This window comes from Manis pentadactyla, chromosome 16 (genome assembly GCF_030020395.1).
Source record: "Manis pentadactyla isolate mManPen7 chromosome 16, mManPen7.hap1, whole genome shotgun sequence".
In the NCBI taxonomy this organism is placed as follows: domain Eukaryota; kingdom Metazoa; phylum Chordata; class Mammalia; order Pholidota; family Manidae; genus Manis; species Manis pentadactyla.
In genome coordinates this window covers 19389461-19410724 of record NC_080034.1, presented here as the reverse complement: position 1 = coordinate 19410724, position 21264 = coordinate 19389461, and positions in this window count along the sequence as shown.

Genomic DNA, 21264 nt, shown 5'->3' with positions numbered 1-21264 from the left:
CTGTTCTCTTTCCTAACTAGGGCCTGGTGGAGGAAGTGGACCAGAAATGCCTCTGACAATTTTTCTTTGCTGTTAAAGGGAGAGATGACCTTTTGCCACAGGAGACATTGAGCTTTTGTCTGCAAAAGTAGACTCTGCACACATTAGGTGGTGAAAGCTAAATTACTGAGACCGGTAACAGGGAAGGAGATGAGTTTTCTATACCCTTGGAATGAGCAGAGCTCAAGGGTGCTAAGGTCTGGGGAAACAGCCAGGAGGAGAGGATCGAGAGGGAGAGAGAGCTAAGGAACACGCAGCTGTGCAGCCCTCATCGCCCAACAGCATCCTCCGGGACTGCCTGCAGAAGGCCCTGTGCACTGTGGTCATCCTACCAGAGGAGGGAAAGCAACAGACAGGGATCATGGGGAAGTGACAAAGTTCTCCATGCAGGTTGGCACAGAAAAGAAGGAAAGAGGATGAGTCTAAAAGTTCACCAAAACAGAGACTGGGCAGAAGGACCTCTGAGAGAATGTCCCCTAGGTAAGTAAGCAGAAGTTCCTACAGTGGGGTTCTGAGACCACACGCTGAATGTTGGTGACAGACATAACAGCTTTACATTTAAAGGATAAGGTGACATCTAAATACATAAGTCAGTCATAGAAGGAAGTGTCAAAGGAGAGATACCGATGAAGTACTGTGTTAGGGAAGCAAAAAAGAGAGTAATGTCTTCAGACTGTAGCTAGGATAGTTCCCGAAGTTGTCCGGGTTCACATTCAAGAGCTGAGATATCCTGGCAGACCCTGGGCTATGCCCAGGAGCTGGCTTCATCGGGTGGGGACAGGGAAGGAGCTACCAGTGGGTGACAAGCCCTTTCCTCAGTAGCGCTGCAAATAAGTTTTTATTGTTTGAGCCTCACAGGAAAGTGGACTGGAAATTTAAATACCTTGTTCAGAGTAGGAGCCTAGGTGAGGGGAATATCCTGGACTGAAATTTGGGTCTCACTGATTATGACACATATTCTTCACAGGACTCTGTGTTGCTTTCCTCCTGTTGCCCAAATTCCTCATTTTCTATCATTAAAGCAAGGGTTAGTGTGGGGTGCATGGACAAGATTAAGGGAATCCAGGAACTTGGGTGAAGAAAAAAACTGCATCTTTACTTTGACGAGCATCTGCTCAAATTTGGCAGTTGCATTAATTTTGAGTTTAGGCAACAAACCACAGGAGAATTCGCAATCCCTGGGGCTTTTTCACAAGAACCAGTGTAGCTATTTGTACAGCATATTCAAGTTGTTACTGCACTATTTCAAAAATACCATTTACACTCATCCTTGCTTTGAAAAGATGACATGACTAGGTCCCCCTAGATACTGTCATTTAATAGGTTAATAAACATATATATCACATTTGAATTTTAATAATAGAATTCCAGTGTAACTAGCTTCCTTGCCGTACTGTGAATTGTATTCGGTACATTTAAAGACATTATTCTGGTAAGGGGATCACTGATTTCATCAGAATGCCTCAGGGGTCTATTGCACAAAAAGTTGATTTTGAGGTCTTCAGGCATTTTAATTTAGACTGAATAACTCAGGAGAGTGAAGACTGTGTAATAACCCTAAGTACTGTTTTCTTCCAGTAGGGAAAGGGAGAGAGGGTGAATGGGGCGGTGTCGAGTCTTTAGGAAAGGAGGCTGGGTCCATGACCCTGAGGATAAAGGAGGGGCATGGAGCCAGGGAAGCCCTGGGTGGTGGGGTCTCCGGCTGCTTCCTGCTCCTGTGTGGGGAAGGCACGCTTCCGAGTCAGGAGGGACCAAAGCAATTGCACAGAGCTATCCTACCTCAGCTGTCTTATGTTCACTTCTTGGCCTAGAAATGGTCCCTGACAATGATTTTATTTTCCTTTAATGTCAAAGTGTAAAATGAGTATTTATTTTTGCCATAAAAAATGGCTGCAAAGTTTGCTTCTTTTTAACCAAGATAAATATTTGTTGTTTTGTGGAGTTTGAAGATAGAATGTATCTTGATTCACATTCATTTATCCTTGATAAAATTGTGGCCTTCTTTGAGATGCTTCTAATTTGAGCACATTTATAAAGAATTGGGAAGCTTTCACAGTTTGAAAATACTTTATATGCCTTTCAGGAATGCAGAGTTCGTAGACAGCCAGGAGTTTGACACATCTGATTGCTTATACACACAGCATCAATGCTGATCCCATGATATTTTAGTACAACTTTGTAATTCAAACTATAATTATACTTTTCAGGTACATATTTAATTGCCCTGCTCATAAACATATTATTGGGTCAGGATATTAGTTTAAATTAGGAAAACATGCCAAAAACTCATTATGTTTAAATTGAAATTAATCAATCATATTCACTTAATTTAATTATTCTATATTATGTAATGTAGTTATTATCTCATGAAGAATGGTTCGGGCCATATTATGCTGAGCATTCTTCCAAAATACCTTATGTTGTTCACCTTTTTCAGGCCATCCTCTTATTTTTTAATGCCATTCCCTGGATTCCCTTCTATTTTTACCTAGTGAAATCTGCTTATGCTGCAAGACCCAGTGTAGGACAGGTATAGCAAACATGGCTGGGATGTGTAGAGGTATAAGATACAATCCCTAAGCTGGACATGAAAAGATTCCATCCATAATTAACCATCTTTTGATCTGAGTAGGATCCACTATGGCACTTCAGCTGGAGTGAGTTCTAAAGGATGATGATAGAGACATCCCTGTGAGTTCATGGGTCATAGCATATCACACTATGCGTCCCTTGTATGAAAATACACAGCTATAAAATAGAGCAAAGTAAACATCAAGAGGTTTCTTTGAAGCAGAAAGAAAACCTCTGAAGGGGAGCATGCCTATTGCCTCATCCACACTCCTTGGGACTTTCTGGCCCTTGACCTTCATGTCTCCCCTACCTTGCATGACACCCAACTTGAGTGCAGATGTTGGATAAAAAAATAATTTTAATGGTGGAGAAAGAAAGCTGGGCAATGTGATCATATTAATACATATACAGTCCCTCATAAAATAAGGTGTCAAAGTTCTTGAATAAAATATCTTGGATCTAAAATGGGAGTCCAGTGAGTTACAGCTCCAGATGGAAGATTGGCTGCTGTTGAAAGCACAAGTATGGCAGCCTGTTTTAGGAGTTTTTGCTTTCTTCTGATGCCAAACTATTTGACTCTTGCTGGAATCAGCATGGTGCATGAAATAGAGCAATGCTCTAATCCGGCATGACCAATCCTATTTTCCTATGTGGAGGCTGATTTGAACAGAAAATATGGGTCATTCTGGGCAAAAATACAGATAGGTAATTTTTAATAAAGACTTGGCTTTTTATCTCCCTTCCATCTTTCTAATGTGCACAGAGTGTATCATCCTGTACTAACTTACTCACTCCCGCTTTCAGTCACATCCAGTGAGTGCTTACCAATACAATGAAGTCTGCCTTAAAAAACAGATCCTGAACTTTCCCTATTACATAATGCAAATATGTCTTTTCAATTACCTTTGTTTCCTCTGAGTTTTATGACCCTCATTTGTGTGCTTTGTTTTTTCTAAACCTTTCCTTTACAAAAATGTTTTCAGCTCACAGGAAATGCTGGTTTAATGTTTAAAGTTTAAAATTTCACAAAGAATTTTACACATGATCCCCTCCTGAGAGAGGTCGACCCTGACCCTACTCTATTCATGGTAGGCTCTCGCTCTCTGGCCTAGTCTAATAAAAAAATGTTACCAGCTTTATTTCCTTCATAGACCTTATCACAGTCTAAATTTTTAAATTAATGTATGTTTATTGGCTTTTTCTCCCACAAGAATGTGAATTCCTTGAGATTAAGAACATTGTCTTTCTTGTTTATTCTATACCAATAGAACCACAAACAAAACCTGACACATACTGGGTTTTCAACAAATATAGGAAGAATGAAAAAGTATTTATTTGTTCTACCAATACATTACAGAAGAATTAGTATCATTGCATATAAATGTGCTACTTAAAATTATGCTTGTGAAGCAACATGTTATGAAATTCAGATGACGGCTCCTAAAATCATAAGGTGTAATATATTTCAATTAGATCAGCTGGTATCAATCTTCTTAGAATTTATAGAAATATAGCTTGCTTGTAAGGATGTCAGTATTAGTCTAGTTTAGTGGTTCTTTGCTGACAGTATCAAGGAATAGGCCTTGATGTGAAGTGGTTTGGTTCACCTTATAATAGTACATTATCTAGCTGGTGCTTGGAATTTAGAAACGTTTCAACCACTGTCCTTTCGTGTTCTCAGAAGTAGATGGAAAAACTAAACATGTAGCTGTCATATAACCCCTGAAGCTTATTTTGCAGGGAAAATGTGAATTTATTTGAGGGTCTGGCCTGAAATGTTTGAATTACAATTCTATATTAACTAAAGTTGTTGATTTATCTGGTGGGAGTTGGGGGCTAGGTTGAGATAAGAAGGCACTTATGCAAGATGAGAATATGCCTGATAATGCAGAAATGTCTGATACTGTTGACAAAAGGAGATACTGAAGAAAAATTAAGAGTGTATATGTATTCAAAAGTAGACTAGTGCAAAATTAGGAAGGATTTTTGTTTAACTTGTACTAGTATTCTCTCTCTATAGTCATGACCATTTAAGTTCCTAGAGTAGGATGTAAATGAGGTACCTCTAAATTTTAGAGTTAGGACATTGTTATCCTAAGGAAGTCCAGCTATACCAGAAGAATAGATTCTACTCTTTCAAGACTAATCTTTTAAGTAATTCAAGGGAATAATCTTTCACAAAGAATTTTACACATGATCCCCTTTCTCTATAAAAGTTTTTCTGTGTTGTTTCACATAAATAATCATATCCCCAAAATTTAAGAAGATGTATTGGGACAAGAAATCATAGGGGAAGCTTCTAATGTTGTCCCTTGTCCCTACCTTTTTTTTGACATTTCAAGACCTAGCATAACAAGGAAGCCATGTAGATTATATACAGAGGTCTTTCAGTGTTCCGAGCTTTTCCTTCTTCATAATTTAACTTCATGTGTGTCCTCCCAAAACCCAGGAGCCATTCATTAAAAATACTAGGGAAAAACTAGATTGCTTCTCCAGAGAGCAGTAAATATTGTAGAGAAGAAGAAATGCAGAAGGTGGTGAAACCGAAGGAGGAAATTATGCCCGTGATGGGTCACCCTGGTGTCATTCAGCTTCCTGTAGATTCTTGTGAAGACACAGAAATAAAGGAAACTTTTTTGAGAAGATTAAATCTTCTGCCTTACCAAAATGAACAATTACATATCTCCTTGAGTATGTGAACTCCACATACTAATATTACGCTGCCATAATGTTAATACTTTTCACAGTGAAGAGACCTGAGACATTTCAAGCAGCTTCTATTTAATGAGGCTGCATTCTGTGCAGTATAAACCTCTTGATTTAATAAGAGGAAGCCCTGAACTGTGAAGACATACGGGTAGAGGTTTATATTATTCAGTTTCTGTTAGATAGCTGTGTGATGTTGTACAAGTTATTGAGTAAAGAGAAGATGCCTATGATGGATAATTGCTGAGAGGGTTCAATATAATGTATATGTAGCCATAGAACAGTGACATGCATAGTAGGCATAACTATGTAGTAGTAATAACCTCCATGATCAACCTTACCAATTCCCATGCTTTTGTTAGTATATAACCACTTAAATTTTTTTCAATTAGCTGTTCAATGTTTCACTTATTCATTAGCAGTAAATCTATTATCTCCCTTGAGATATCTGCTCACTACCTCCGTTGTTCAACATATCTAGGAGCTTACTCTATTCAAAAGGAGGTTAGTACTATTTTCAGACCTAAGCAGACAGAAAAATAATTGATCCATTGTTGCTATCAGTTCCTTTCCCTCCAACAGCATGAAAGCTGGCGGATGACAGAGGATGTGGGGTGAAGCTTTTTCATGGCAGCAGGGATGTTCCTGTAGGTCCAGGCCCCTGCTAGCACCATAGTGGTTTCCCACAATGAGTAGCAAAGTTAAAACTCTTTTTCTTCATTCTCCCATGCTCAGTTATTACTCTGCAAAACACAGCCTCTGTGCTAGGGAGGCTGTTGTGCTAACACCACCTCTCCTGTGTATTTTGGTCCTTAGAATGTCAGACTTGCTGCCATTCAAGTTCATTCTCAGAGTCCTCCTTCGCCAGCAGACTTGGCCAGGAGCCAAGAACAGGAACATTGTTAACCACTGTGTGCCTAGAATCTACATCTGTATTTGGTCTTTAATAAGTGGATGAATGAATAAATGAATGAATGAATGAATGCATATACTCAGCTCTCACCGTTATTGAATCGTAATGGACCAGGACTGAAGGTCTCCTGCTTTTCTCTCCCCAGATGCCTTAAAGCACATTGGTTCCTCTTCCCCCAAGATCAGCTTTGCCCACCAAAGGCTTTGTGTAAGAGGCCTGCTCAATTTGGGCTATACAAGTTGGCACGACAGTGTTTCCAGGGTTATTACTAACAGGGGAATTTTTATTTGTCTGGAAATTTCATATATGACTAATATCCCACGTTTAGTGATGCCCTATGACTGCTGCACTAAAATACGGTTTCAAGAAAGGGAATGTTAGTGTCAGGAGGTTTATTAGAGCCTCCAAAATACCTTAAGCAGCCATATACACACCCACGTATCCGGGGTCATGTGCCTACCTCTGTACCAGTTGTGGGGTCACTGTGGGCAGGAGAGTTCCAGAGACTCATTTATGCTATTGAGTCATCCATCTGAGAGTCCATACCAGGAGGTGAGCTGGGGAGACCCCCAATAAGTCATACCCAAAAGCTATGACCATCTGTGATTAAGTCACATCAAAGTAAAGTGAATCATGGCAGTGGGACACATGCAAACGGAACCTTTGTTTTAATGCCATCATCTAGAAAATTCCACTTGTGACCAGGCTTTGAGAATGGGGGAGTTATTGCAGACAAAATAATATATCAAGCAGCTTCATCAGCTTAATTTTTTTTCTGATCATTAGTCTTATTCAAACTGTCTCTTTCCCTATAAATATTCAACCAGAGGCTCAAGGGTTGCTTACTACAGATGCTGGAAAAGGGGTTTCTGCATTGGCTGAGAACTTAGAATCCATGACCATTAGTATCCCTCCTAATACAAAGAGTCTGTGGTTAGTATTGTGGGTTTGAGTGTAGTTAGTATTCACTTTCTAGTAAAAATCACCCGTATGTGCTTCAGATATATTTCTTCCTAAAATTAAAAACAAAACATGCTAATAAATGCACATTTGAACCATCACACAATGTGGGCATCTGTGTGGCAACCGCATTGCCACATGTGTTCAGGATTGGCAGTAACACTGGTTTCTAATGAAGGAAAAATTATTCCCGGGAGAAAGCCATTTTTTCCTTCCCTTCATAAGGAACCCCATCCATCTTTTTCTTTGTCTCTTTTTATTATTTCACTTTTTTTTTCATTTGTCAATGCCCAGGGATATTTGCCATAATAGTGATAAACTTTTCTCTCTCTTTTCTTCCGTGATCAGTATGTGCTCCGAAAAGCTCCACGTGGAGGTGTCGAGGGAAGGCCTCGGTGACTCCAGTGGAGAGGAAGCTGGGCTGAGGCAGAGGTGGGCTTAAACCTGAGCGCAAATCCGAATTCCCTGGGCTGGTGGGCGTGGGTGTTAAACTACAGGACACTGAGCCCCCTCCCTGGAGTTCCTGCTTCAGGAGATTGGCAGGTATAACAAGCTGCCAAGCGGTGGTGGTGCCGCTCTTCTGGGATACACTTGAGAAGCTTGGGGACTACTCGGTAAGGACTTTATCTCACAGTTTTGCCTGAGTCTAGCTTTGACCTGTCGCTGTGGGCAAGTGGAGTCTCTAGGTTCCCTCTATGTAGCAATACCTTTAACGTATTCACCCCTTAATTGCACATACATTTACAGAAAGTTTGGGTCTAGGTCTTTATTTTTTATTGTGAAGCAAGCAGATAATAACAAACACGTTCTCTTTTGGGTGGGACGGGGCAGGTGGGAGGGAAGCAGGGAAACGCAACGTGCATCTTGTGCTTCGATTGCTCTCAGGGAGTCAGTTGCAGGTCATAGAGAATTACCATTTCATCAATAGGGAGTGTTTTTCTACATGAAGATATTCTTCCTTTCAAAGTAATGCTGCCTTGGGGATTTGAAGGTCTGCTGAATTCAGAATGTATTACTTGGCCTGGATACATAACTGAATATTTTATTCTGTCAAGCCTACCGGTGCCTGTTCAGTGCCTTCAGCCGTCCCCTCTCCCTCACGCCGACTCCAGAGGTGACCTCTTCAAAGCCCCGCAACTCTTCTGAGGTCACTCGGCGCCGCCAAGTCTGGCCCTTTTAATACCAGTTTTTCACCGTCTTCACTGCTTTGGGATCTTTGTGGTTTTTGCCTCCTGTTTGTGATCTGACTGACCGACCAGCCCCTGCCACTTGATGCTTCCGTTTGCGCACTCGGCTCTGACCTTCAGGTCTCCCTTCGGGTCTGTGACTCTCAGCCCATCAGCCTCATTCATTCCACCTGTGTCCTGCTCAGGCTGCGGCGCTCCGCCTGAAGCTCAGGTCTCTGTGCCCCGATTCCTCTGTGTGTTTGAATAGAGCTTGCTCATTGTATTTTATGAATGTGCATGTGTAGTTCATTCACTCGGTGAGAAGACATGATGCCTCCTATTTAGGAGAACAAAATTCTAATATCTAGTGATACATAGTATTGAATTTAGCACGCATATACATTTCAGGATCATCTGGGCTCGCATACCCTTTACCACATTTTACTTTCAGTGACAGAAAGCCCAGCCCACTCCAGCTTAAGGGAAATTTGTCTGATGGCTCACATAGATGGAGAGATTGAGAGGGACTGGCCTGAGGGGTAACGTCAGGCAAAGTTTCCAGTAATAACACCGGAATCTGGTTTTTCTCTGAGTGTTTCTGTTCCACTTTTCCTGGGTCAGTTCTTTTCTCAAAGATGCTCTGCCGTATTGCAGCAAGACTAGTCACACCAACTTACACTTCCATGTCCAGTGGGAAGAGTGGACCTCCTTTCTCTCTGCTTCCCATAATCCCTGAGATCTGCTCTGACTGTCTTATCTGGGGTCATGTGCCCACCTCTGTACCAGGCCTGGGGTCACTGTGGGTGGGAGAATGCCAAAGACTCATTTATTTATGCTATTGAGTCATGCGTCCAAGACTCCATCCCAGGAGGTGAGCTGGGGGGACCCCCAGTGAGACTACCTGGGGGGACTGATTGCTCAAGAGTCAATTGCAGCAGAAAATACAGGTGGTCCTCCCATGTATACTCATCAGAGAGAGGACGGCTGAAGTTTTTAAAAGTATGTCCTCTTTGCTTTTTGATTCTTTATTCTTTCCCTCTCAGACCACAGGTCATCAATATTTCTGATGACTTTGTTTTAGCTGAATGCCAAGAAAATGCTCCCTGTAGCCATCAAGATTTATGAGGTGTGTAATATTTAGAAAGAAATTTTTCACACAGAATTACTTAGTTATTTTTTTTTCCAACTATGCTTACTTAAAATCGAATCAGAAATAGAGTTTGAATACAAGAATTTGGAGATGGTAAAAAAGAATTACAGTGGCAGATTGAAAAACACTTTATTGTTGGCATTAATAGAATATCATGAAAGCTTTGGGATCCTTTCTATCAAAAATCTATAAAAGGGAGACCAAAAAAATTAATCAAATAATCAGAAACAAGGATAACTCACTATTCTTACATCTTTTTTAAAAAAATTGAGATGTAATTCACATATAACACTGTATATTGCAATATGATAACCACCATAGATTTAGCTAACACCTTCACTGCATCATATAATTATCATTTGTGTGTGTGGTGAAAACATTTAAGATCTAGTTTCTTAGCGACTTTGAATTATATAATATAGTATTGTTGACTATAATCACAATGCTGTGCATCAGATCTATGACCCACGTCTCCCCGATTCCCCTGCTCCCCAGCCCCTGCGACTACCACTCTACTCTGTTTCTCTAAGTTAGACTTTTTCAGATTCCACATGTGATATCATACAATATTTATCATTTTATTATATCTTAAAGGATCTTTCACATCTCTGTTCAGAGACATCAGTGGTCTTGCTTAAAATAAAGTCAGAATTTTCTTACCCACCTGTTGATAATCTCCTATTTTCCACCTTACTTGGAGTAAGCCCCATGTCTTTACGGTGGCCTGCACAGCACTGAATGTCTGGCCCTGTTACTTTGTCAGCTGATGCTTCTGCGTCCCTCCTGCTCAACCCCCTCCCTCTGCTGGCTGTCCTAGCTGGCTTTAACCTCCACCAATCTTGGGGCTGCCATGGGGCTTTCCCATGTCTGCCCCCCTGCTCCCCGTAGGGTCTCCTTGGTTCGTTCCCTTGCCTCCTCTTGTATTGCCTAAATCTGCTCCAGGTCCATCACCTCTGAGTCATCTTTCATGTCCACTCTGTCTAACGTGGCTTTCCCAACCCATGGCTCCTCATCTTTGAAGTCTACTTTATTTTTTCCCCCTCAGACCTAAATATATGACATTATAATCTACATGTTTTCGTTTTCCTTTGATAACTCTTCTCCCAAAGATTGCCAGCCACAGGGAAGCAATGGATTGGTCCAAAATCTTGGTATTGTACATTCAGCTAGCAGAGCTGACACTCAGCCAGTGGGACTGACACTCAGCCAGTGGGACTGACACTCACCCAGTGGGACTGACAGTCAGCTAGCAGGGCTGACACTCAGCCAGTGGGACTGACACACACCCAGTGGGACTGACAGTCAGCTAGCAGGGCTGACACTCAGCCAGTGGGACTGACACACACCCAGTGGGACTGACACTCAGCTAGCAGGGCTGACACTCAGCCAGTGGGACTGACACTCACCCAGTGAGACTGACATTCACCTAGTGGGACTGACACTCACCCAGTGGGACTGACACTCACCCAGTGAAACTGACACTCATCTAGTGGGACTGACACTCACCCAGTGGGACTGACACTCACCCAGTGGAACTGACAGTCACCTAGTGGAACTGATACTCACCCACTGGGACTGACACTCACCCGTGGGACTGACACTCAGCCAGCAGGACTGTCCTAGCTTGTTGTTGACTCTATAATTATTGTTGAGTAAATCCATGAATTATCTTTGCATTTTTTTTAGTAGCTTGTGAAGTTTTCAAAGTAATATTTTATCACAAGGTGAAAACTTGATAGCTGTGATGGAACATTTTCGGCAGCTAAAGAGTGCTACATTTCTGCTTCACGTAGGTTTCCTAGGAGACTGATATTTTCTTCAGCAACATGGTTGAGTCAGTTTGAGCCTCTGCTGTCATTTTGACATCTGGACGTGGGAAATGCTTGTTTTCCCCTTTTAAGGGTTTGTTGGTCAATCCTTCTTTACAGTGAGGAGCCAAGTGATACTAATACTAATAAAAGCATTATACTGGTGTTGATTATCTTTTTTTCAATCTTCACCTTCATAAAGCCCATGACTCTTAAAATCTGAGAGAAATGATTATGAGCTCAGCAAGGGAGAGAGTTTTATAAATTCAATCTTGAAACAACAACAAAAAAAGGTAGGTATTAAAAGATTGCCTTTCCAAAATTCATTTGTAAATTATTTTTGTTTCAAAATTGGAATATTTTCCCTCATACCGACAAGATACATATGCTCATTAGGTGCCCAGCCCTGTCTCCAGAAAATCCTACCCCTTATGCACCCGAAGCACTATTGCTGAGATTTCATTTATACTTGGCCCCATTGATTATATTCCTTTGGTGAGATATTTTATTGCTAATTATAGACTTCAGGGTCAAACTCTTAGGCTTCCCCCATTTGGGCTTCAGGGGGCTGGAATTAGAAACTCTTACATAAAACACTTTAGGTGTCTATGCCTTATATCTGTGTAAAGGACACTGGATGTTCTGAATTAATAAATCAACCAACTACCTTTGTTTTTCCCCCCAACTGGAAGATTGGATGAGAGATGGCTGCAGAAGGCAGTTTCTCTCATGGGAAAGTCTATATAGGTAAGGGTCACTTGTTTGTATAATATTTGAGGATTTATCTGTGCATATAAAATTAGAAGCAAAAACTTGTCACAGATCCGAGAGGAATAGCCCTGACTGGTATGAATTTTAATTCTGTCACTCAAGTCAAACAGAAGCGTGGCACTGGAAGGGGATGTGGAGTAGGGTGTGAAGGGGGCTAAGCTTGCTAACAGTGGGGAGCTGAGAAATTAAATGGAGGCTTAGCTGCCTTTCAGACTTGCCAAACTTTTACGATGTATCTATTATTAGTATCTCCAACCCTGCTGCTGACCTAAATTCCTAAGGAAACATACATTTCAGAAATTTAATCATTTGTCTAGAGTTCGAATCTTGACAAAACTAATTTATAACAGGGTGGGGAAATAGCCTCAGGCAAAAGCATGCCAGTAACTTTCTTGCACCCTTACCTCCCAGTCTACAAGGACAAAGATGTTTGCTTGTTTTGTTCGCTACGGTATTCCGGTGCCTAGAATGGGCACAAAGTATATACTCAACAAATACTTGTTGAATTTTCGGTGAGACACAATGTCTTCCCCTTACTAAGGAAAGCAAAGAGGGGTGATAGTTTCTATTTTCATACTTGACATAAGGATATGAGCAAATGATCTAAGTACAGTCAGAGAATGTTCCCAGTAGGAAATTTTGAACTCGGAGGGAAAGATGCTGATCACTTAAGATACTATCCACAGTGGCAATAGGAGCATCCAGTGTCTGGAGTCTGGCTTCAGGTCTCTGCTTTGATGGCTGTGAAGTCTTGCAGGATGACAGTGGCAGGACCAGAGGCCGAGGCTTAACTGACCATTCCTTGGCCTCTGCTGTGACGCTCACTACCTGGCCTTCCTTGGGGCTGGACACTTGTATAAACCTGGTTTTCTAGCTTTTTTGTTGGGTCTTTATGGTACCTATTAGACTTACTTGACTAAGTTAGCCAGGGTTGCTTTCTGTTGTCTGCTTTCTAGAATCTTGATATCAGACAGGACATTAGAGATCCATAGAAATGAGGAGTTAGGATTAGGGGATTAGTAGGTAGCATCTCAGTCCTTGGAATTGGAAAAAAATAATCTAATCTGGGTCACATATGGGTACTTGGTAATAGGATCAGTTGGGTAAAAGTTTAATTACAGAATCCATGTACTAGGTCAAGGCAGGACTAGGAAGAAGTTTTATTTTAAGATTGACTCATTAGATTCCTACACCATTTGCAGCTCTAAGGTAGAGGTCTGGGTCTGGAGACAGTTCAAATCAATGTATAAACAAACCTCCTCTTTCTCTTTCACTCCCTGCAATAAGTAGTACCATTATCACCCCCTAGTTACCCCAAAATGAAACCCTAGCATCTTGGACAGCCTTCAGCCTCTACCTTCTTGGTCTTATCCAATGAATCATCTCTCTATCCTCACTCTAACTGCCCAAGATCGAGCCATTATCACCTCTCCTTTAAACTATTACAATATCTCCTTGGCAAGAATTACCACACCTTCCAGAGACAATTCCCAAACATACCATTCATTCTCATTAACTCCAGAGCCATTATTCTAAAGCATTAATGGGATCTTTTTCTCACCGGCTAAAAAATTTCAAAGGGTGCTAATTTTTTTTGTGTGTGTGTGTAGAAAGAAATAGGGATACTTTATTATATAATTAAAAATTAAAGTTCTCATCATTTTCAGGTTAAGAGTTGGGGAGAGTGTATGAAAGATCATGGATAGTTTAATTTTTGATATTGATAGAAAAATACATGGCCAAATATATTTAAATATCTTCAGTGTTCATAATGCATGTTTCTAAAGGGAAATAACCAAACTGTTGAAAATCATGAGGTGGCAAAAGCCCTACAAAGATAAATATACAAAAATGCAGACTAGAGGTGACCTTACTAGTATTAAAGTAGAATTTAATATACGATGATTAAAGAGGGACAAAAGAGTACATATTGGAAAAAAGGTACAATAAAACCATGAAAAATGACAGATAAAACTTTATATAGCAAAGAAAATAGGATCGGAATAGCCAAAGCAAATTGTTAGATACACAAAGAGAAACTGACAATATGAAAATCCTAGTGGAGAGCTTTCACACTACCGCAGAATTTACAATTAATGGAGAAAAGTAAAGAATCTCTTGCTCCATTTTCTCCAAGCTTCTGATGTAGCTGAGAAGTCATCAGCCATTCTGGTAGAAAGTATTTCAAATGTGAAGTCATTTTTTTTCTCTCTCTGGAAGTGTTTGAGTTTTCTTTGTGCCTGGTTTTGTTAATTTTAATAATAATGTTTACTGATATGGGTCTTTTTAAATTCAATGTGCTGGTCACCAGTGGGCCCTGGTGACTTTGGAAGTTTCTGTCCTGAAGTTCTGAAAATGTCTCTTAAATTAATTATTTGATACTTTCTAGCACTTCTAACACATATTGAGTTTTTAAAATCTTCTCATATTGTTTCCATTTTCTATTATTGTCATTTATTTTTACTGCTCTATTGAATTTGGGTGCTATCATATTTTAATTTTCTAAAACCTATTTCTGGTGCTTTGAATGTCCTTTAAAAAATTAGCATCCTATTTGTATTTCATAGATAAGACATCTTTTCTTATTTTTCCAAGATAGCATTTATAGGTAATTTAAAAAGTTTCTTACTTTATGTTTGCTTGTTTTCATATTAGAGTATTTACTTAAATGATGAATATTTCCTGGATATCTGATCATAGTTAAGAGTAAGGAACTTTAAAATGAAAGTTTCACTTGTGTAAGTATTGTTTTCTGACTGTCAGGTAGGACTTAGTAGGGTGATTAAGCAAAGACCCTGTAGTTATTTTCTATATGGCCTTGAATAAGTGACTTAACTTTTCTGCTCCTCGTCTGTAAAAAGAGGTGGATCACACAGCTCGGTTTAAAAGGTTTCTTGGAGGTTAAATGGAATCATAGGAATAAAGTTGTTGCCAACCGCAACCTCTACACAGAGCCATATGATGCTATATTTTATCTGCAACACTGTTTAGAAGGTTGCTGCAAGGTTAAACAGAGGGTGGATCTTCTATATTCCTTTATTTCCCTCCCTAGTCCATGGGGTTGTGCAGTGAACACAGTGGTTTAGAATATGAGTGTAGAGTTGAATGGATGTGTTTCCAACTCCTGTCTTGCCTATTCCTAAGTGTGTAACTTAAGGGCAAGTTTCTTAAGAAGCACTCTGCTCTGCAGTTTCATCATTTCAAAAATTGAGATTCCAATAGTATCTGCCTCACAAGGTTATTTGTGTGGATCGAAAGAGATACAATAGATAAAGTGCTTGGCACATCAGAAATGTTCAGTAACTTTCACCAGCAATAATAAGTGGGAATTACAACAGCACCTGTGTGTGATTGCTAAGATTTACTGGTTAACTCATTGCAAACATGCTTTTTCAGTCCCATCGTCCTTTTCGCTGATCCTTCAAATCCATTGACAAGGATTAGAGATGGCGTGTGTTCATCAGGTAAACCTGAGATGAAGAATTTTACACAACAGACTAGAGTTCAGCAAACCTTTTCCATAGAAGACCAGATAGTAAAATTTTAGATGTTGTAGTCCATATGGCATCTGCTGCAGCTACTCAGCTCTGTTTCTGCATCCTGAACGTAGGCCAGGACAGTATGAAAATGAATGGATGTGTCTGTGTTCTGATAAAATAAAACTATTTACAAAGGCAGTGAGAGTGCAAGGATGCCCACAGTTCTCAGTTTGCCAACGCCTGTTTTATACCACAAAGCTCAAGGTAAGAATGGAAACACAAGTGACAAAGTCCTGTTTCTAGTACAACCAAAAAAGTAGATGTTCAGGACAATATTTTGCATAGGGAAGTAGTTGGTTATTGTTAGATAATTCATGTAAAGAACTTCAACTCTTCCCTTTCTGAGAAGCTCTAGAGCATTTTCCTGTTAAAGGACATCTTTAGAACCTGAGTTCATTAGGACCCAGTAAGTGGCACCAATAGGTACATGGCAGGACCGTTAGTATACCTGAGTTTTTGTATTGTTTTCTCTTCATCCTTCCATCCCTAGGGATGAGGTCAAACCCACATTATCTCCACAACCACCTTGAATTTATTTATGATGAATGAGAAATGCACCAAAGTGTTTCTCGCCCTCAAAATTGTTCTTATAAAAGAGATTCCGATTTTAAAGGACTCTGTAAAAGATTATGAATCATTATGAAAAAAATGGATCACCTAGGAGGAAAGCAAATACTTTGTAAAGATACAACTTGGGAAAACATTTTTTTTAAGTTTATAAAAGCTTGTCAAGTGTTTTGTGCATATGTAAAGGATATAATTTATATAACATTAGTGAAATATTTGCCCAGTCAATATATATATATTGGCTGACTATCTTTTAACAAATAATTTTAAGTTAATTTGGTATCGTGGAAGGAAAACTAAGGATTTTGACTGCTACTATTAAGACCCAACTTATTTTGCAACATTTTTTAAAACCTCTAAGGAAATAACAAAAGCTGATTGAAAGGGGTTAAGTATCATTGGTATACCACCTTATATTGGTCTCAAATATACAACACAGTGGTTCAGCAGTTACTCATATGATTAAATCCTCACCCCCTCTAGTATGGTTGCTATCTGTCAACACAGAAAGATGTTACAGGATCATATCTAAATAAATTTTAAAATCTGGAAATACAAGTACATATACTTTTATCATACGTAATTGCAATAAGAAAAAAATTATGCATTTAAAGGATGAAGTTGAAACAGCTGACATCAGAAATATATCCCCTCTGTACAGGTAGAACATCCTCTCTCTGTTTATACGCTATTGTTAAACATCAATGAGCTAACCAACTAATATGCATAAAGTGCAGAAAGGAATAAAGAGAAGACACATCTTCTCCTGTCATCAAGAAGCTTAAATTCTGGCTAGAGAGACAAACTCCAAACTGTATATTCTCAGACCATGGGCAACAAAGTAGATAATCTGATAAGTCAAATAAATGACACAGAAAGTACCTTATGTCTTACATGATTACAGAGGAGTAAGAACTCATTCACTGTAAAATAGATAAGCCTTCAAGAGGGAAGTAGAATGAAAGCATGACCTGAAAGAATCATTAGAATTTGATTATTTAAAAGGATGGACAGTCACTATAAAGTGTTATAATGTTATAACTATGTAGGGAAAGTAACCGAGACATAAGTGTGCTCAGTAAATTTATAAGACCGCAAATAGATCTGGCCATGGGGGACAACCTGAATTTTAGAAACTAAAATTGGCTATCGTTTATTGAGCAGTTACCATAGTTACTATATATTAGGTATGTACTTTATCTCATTAATCCATCCATCCATCCATATTTCCCTTTTTTAAAGATGAACACACTAAGGCTTAGAGAAATGAATCCATGTTCTGAAGTTCACACCACTAGGTGAGATTTGACATAAGGCAGTCAGTCTTCAGAGCTGAGATTCTCCTTGCTGTGCAGTAACTGTCAATAGGCTGTGATAAGCCTGCTTTGTGTGGCAGGCACAGCAATGTGGATGTAAGCTCGTATAAACGTATAAACCATTGAAGAGTTGACCGAAGTTTCTAAGAAGGTTGTTCAGAGCAGAGTTGTAGGATTCAGTAAGATCACACTCAGAGGTTAAGGCATGAACAAGCGCTGTATGTCCTAAATTGAGTAAAGCAGGAATGTTGACCGATATAGGAAAGAGTTGGGGTTATTGGTAAATGGAAATTAAAAGAAATGAGAGAATTAAGTTAGGTTTCTAGGATATTCAAGTAAAAAGATCTTTATGTCACTATAAATATATGATCAAATTTTGACATGAGTTGTGCTTTGAAAATATAAATGGGAATCTTTCCATCAAAAACTTCAAGTTATGAAATGAGATGATAGCAGCTTGAGGTCTGAGTTTTGGGAAAAGATTATAGTTAAGTGAGAAGTGTTAAATGGTAGGAGAGTAAGAGGGTGACTGGAGAGGTGGGAGGAGTATGATCTTCAACAGCAAGAACAACAGTATTTTGAGAAGGAACCGTGTGTAATAAAACTAAGCTGAATTCAAAGGAAACACACAAACAACAACATACATGCATTAAACCACTAGGCAACTTGGGTGGGGGGTGTCACCAACATGTTGGAAATGAAAGCCAAAGCATAGGAATTAAAAGGAAACTTTCAGCAAGTTAAGATTGAGATAAACACCAGGTCAACTGAAATTCTTACTGCTTTCAACTCTCTCACATTACAGGAGACCTTGCTTGTTCATGTACAGGGGAAAAGGAGTATGTGGAGGTGAAATAGGATAGTTGTGTTGGTAGTAGTAATAGTATAATAGAAATAATAAATTGGGTAAGACCGACTTCCCAGGTCAGGGAATAAAGGGCACCTGTATGAGAATTGGCTATCTAATTCACAAGCTTTGAGATACTGAACAACCTTCTGATTACCTTTGACTCTTAATTTCCTCATATAAAATGAAATCTAAAATATCCATTCATTCATTTGCTTATGAAATATTAATGAAGCAGCCACAGTACATCACGCACTAGGATAAGTAAGGTTCAAGATACGGTCTTCAGGGGATTAATGGTTTAGGGAAGAATACCAGTAAATCAACCATTTCAATTACCGAGTTAAGGGTGACAATATAGATGTGAACAGTGTTATGAGAATACAGAAGCATGGCATTAAAAATATAGTAGGAGTAATCAGAAAAATGAAAAACAGAAATGTGCATCCTTGATAACATTCTTCCACCCCTCATTTTTCCTACTTCCTTATTTGTGCCTTCTGGGGTAACTTCCCAAACAAACTATTTGCACCTGAGTCTTTGTCTCAGGGTGTCTGATTTGGGCTTTTGAAAACCTCATACTGGATGTAATTGAAGGGTGATCAGGCAGAAGCCAGAGAAACTGGGTGTGCAGAAATCAGGGCAATCAGAGTGAAAAGTAATGAGAACCTGTAATAAGAGAGGGCAGTAGGAATACAAAGGCAGAAAGTAATTTAAAGTCTATTCAGGAGGTAAGGCTCAATGGGAAATTGTGAAATATTGGATTAAAATATTAACAGGGAAGAAGGAATCAAGGACGCTTTGGGGTTTTACGGCTAAGGCAATCAGGTGGATGATAATGGAGAGACTAAGGAAGGAGCTGGCAGGGGTGTGTGTGTGCCTGTTAGTGGAATGTACATGATGACAAGTCGGTTTTTGAAATGCTGAGTTTCAAATGGCTATGGAAATTTTATGAGGAGGTGCTCAGTAGACTACTGCCCATTCAGTCTGACACTCTGCAGAACATCTAGAGATGTAGGTTTGTCAGGTGGGTGATGCCTGGGGTTACCGTTGCCCAACTGGCGATGGGAGTTGATCCATAATTTAAAAAAATTTTGTCCTCTCCTGGATGGATACTTCTTGTGTTTCTTAAGGCTTCTGAGAAAATTGCTTACAAACAAGAAACAGTTGTTTGTCAGAGTTGCCAACTCAAAAGCTTATCCTCGCATTTGTTTTCCCTTACTTCCTGTTTCATTCCCCCTGATCTCCACATCCTTTGGGATCATATTCCCAATAAGCTACTTGCACACAAGCCTTTGTCTCATTGTGATATTGTGATTTGTAATAAGAAATACAAAGTATTTGGTCTTTGTCTCCATTTCTGGCACAGAGATCCTAAAATCCTTGGCATTTCCTAAGTAATGAGAACAATAAAGGTCTTTTGTTATGTTAATAAGGTGAGTTTTGGACCCCACTTAAGGATGGGTGCTAGGTGCCAGGAGGACCAACTATGTGGTTAGAGGGTTGAAACTCTCAGTCCCACACTCTGACATGCAGGGAGGGGGCTGGAGGTTGACAGATCGCCAGTGGCCACTTATTTAATCCATTATGCCTGTGTAGGGAAGCCTACGTAAAACCCAAAAGGATGGGACTTGGGGAGGTTCTGGGCTGGTGAACACATGGAGACGCAGGGAGAGTGATGCTCTCAGAGAGGATGTGGAAGCCCTGTGCCCTTTCCCTGGGTTTTTGCCCTGTGCATCTCTTCCAACTGGCTGTTCCTGAGTTATATTCTTTTGCAATAAATTGACCATCTAGTAAGTAAAATGTTTTTCTGATTCTGTGAGCCACTGTAGCAAATTAATCAAACGTGAGGAGGAGGTTGTGGGAACCTCCAATCTATAGCAAGTCAGTCAGAAGCACAGGTGACAACCTGGACGTGCTATCTGTGTCCAAAGTTGGGGAAGGGCAGTCTTGTGGACTGAGTTCTTAACCTCTAAGATCTGGTGGTCTCCCCATGGAGACAGTGAAAGAATTGAGTTGAATTGTAGGACACCCAGCTGGTGTCTGAGAATTTCTGGCTGATACAGGGAGCACCCCACTCCCCACATAGCAATGATACCCAGAACTTTACTCACGCTCTGCTTTGGGGAACACCTAGGTTATGAGCAAAGATTGTCTAATGAAAAGATTGGATTGGAAATATGAATCAAAGATTAGCTTGAAGCAGGAGCAAAGGAGACCTCCAATACTGTGAAATAAAAGAAAATACCTATGTATATTTGTCTTTGCTCAGTTCCTGATACAAAGTTCCTAAAACTCTCATAATTTCCCAAGTGGTAAAACGCTAATAGCAACTTTGGTTCTAATATTTGGTCTTTGACCCCCATTCCTCATACAGAGCTCCTAAATGCCTTGAAATCTGGATGACAGTAGTGTCTTTTGTTATAATGAGTTGGCTTCATGTGCTCCTGGGTGGAGGCTGGTCATAAAAAGAACAAGCCCTGATTAGAAGCTTTTGATTATTAGCCCCACCTCCTATTCTCCACAGAGGGAGGAGGGGCTGGAACTGGAGCTAATTAGTGATCATGCCTATGATGAAGTGAATAAAAATCTTTATTTTTTGATAAAGACTTCATAAAAATCCCCAAAGTACAAAGTCTGGAGAGCTTCTGAGTTGGTGAACATGTGGAGGTGCCGGGAGAGTGGCCCACAGAGAGTGAGCAGAGAAACTCAGCATCTTTGCCCTATACATCTATTCCATCAGAATGTTTATCAGTATCCTTCATTATATCCTTACATACAGCAAGTGAACTGTTTTCTGCAGTGCTGTGAGCTGCTCTAGCAAATTAATTGAACCAGACAAGGAGGTCAGGGAGCCTCCAATTTATAGCTGATAGGTCAGCAGCACAAGTGGCAAGCTGGACTTGCTATT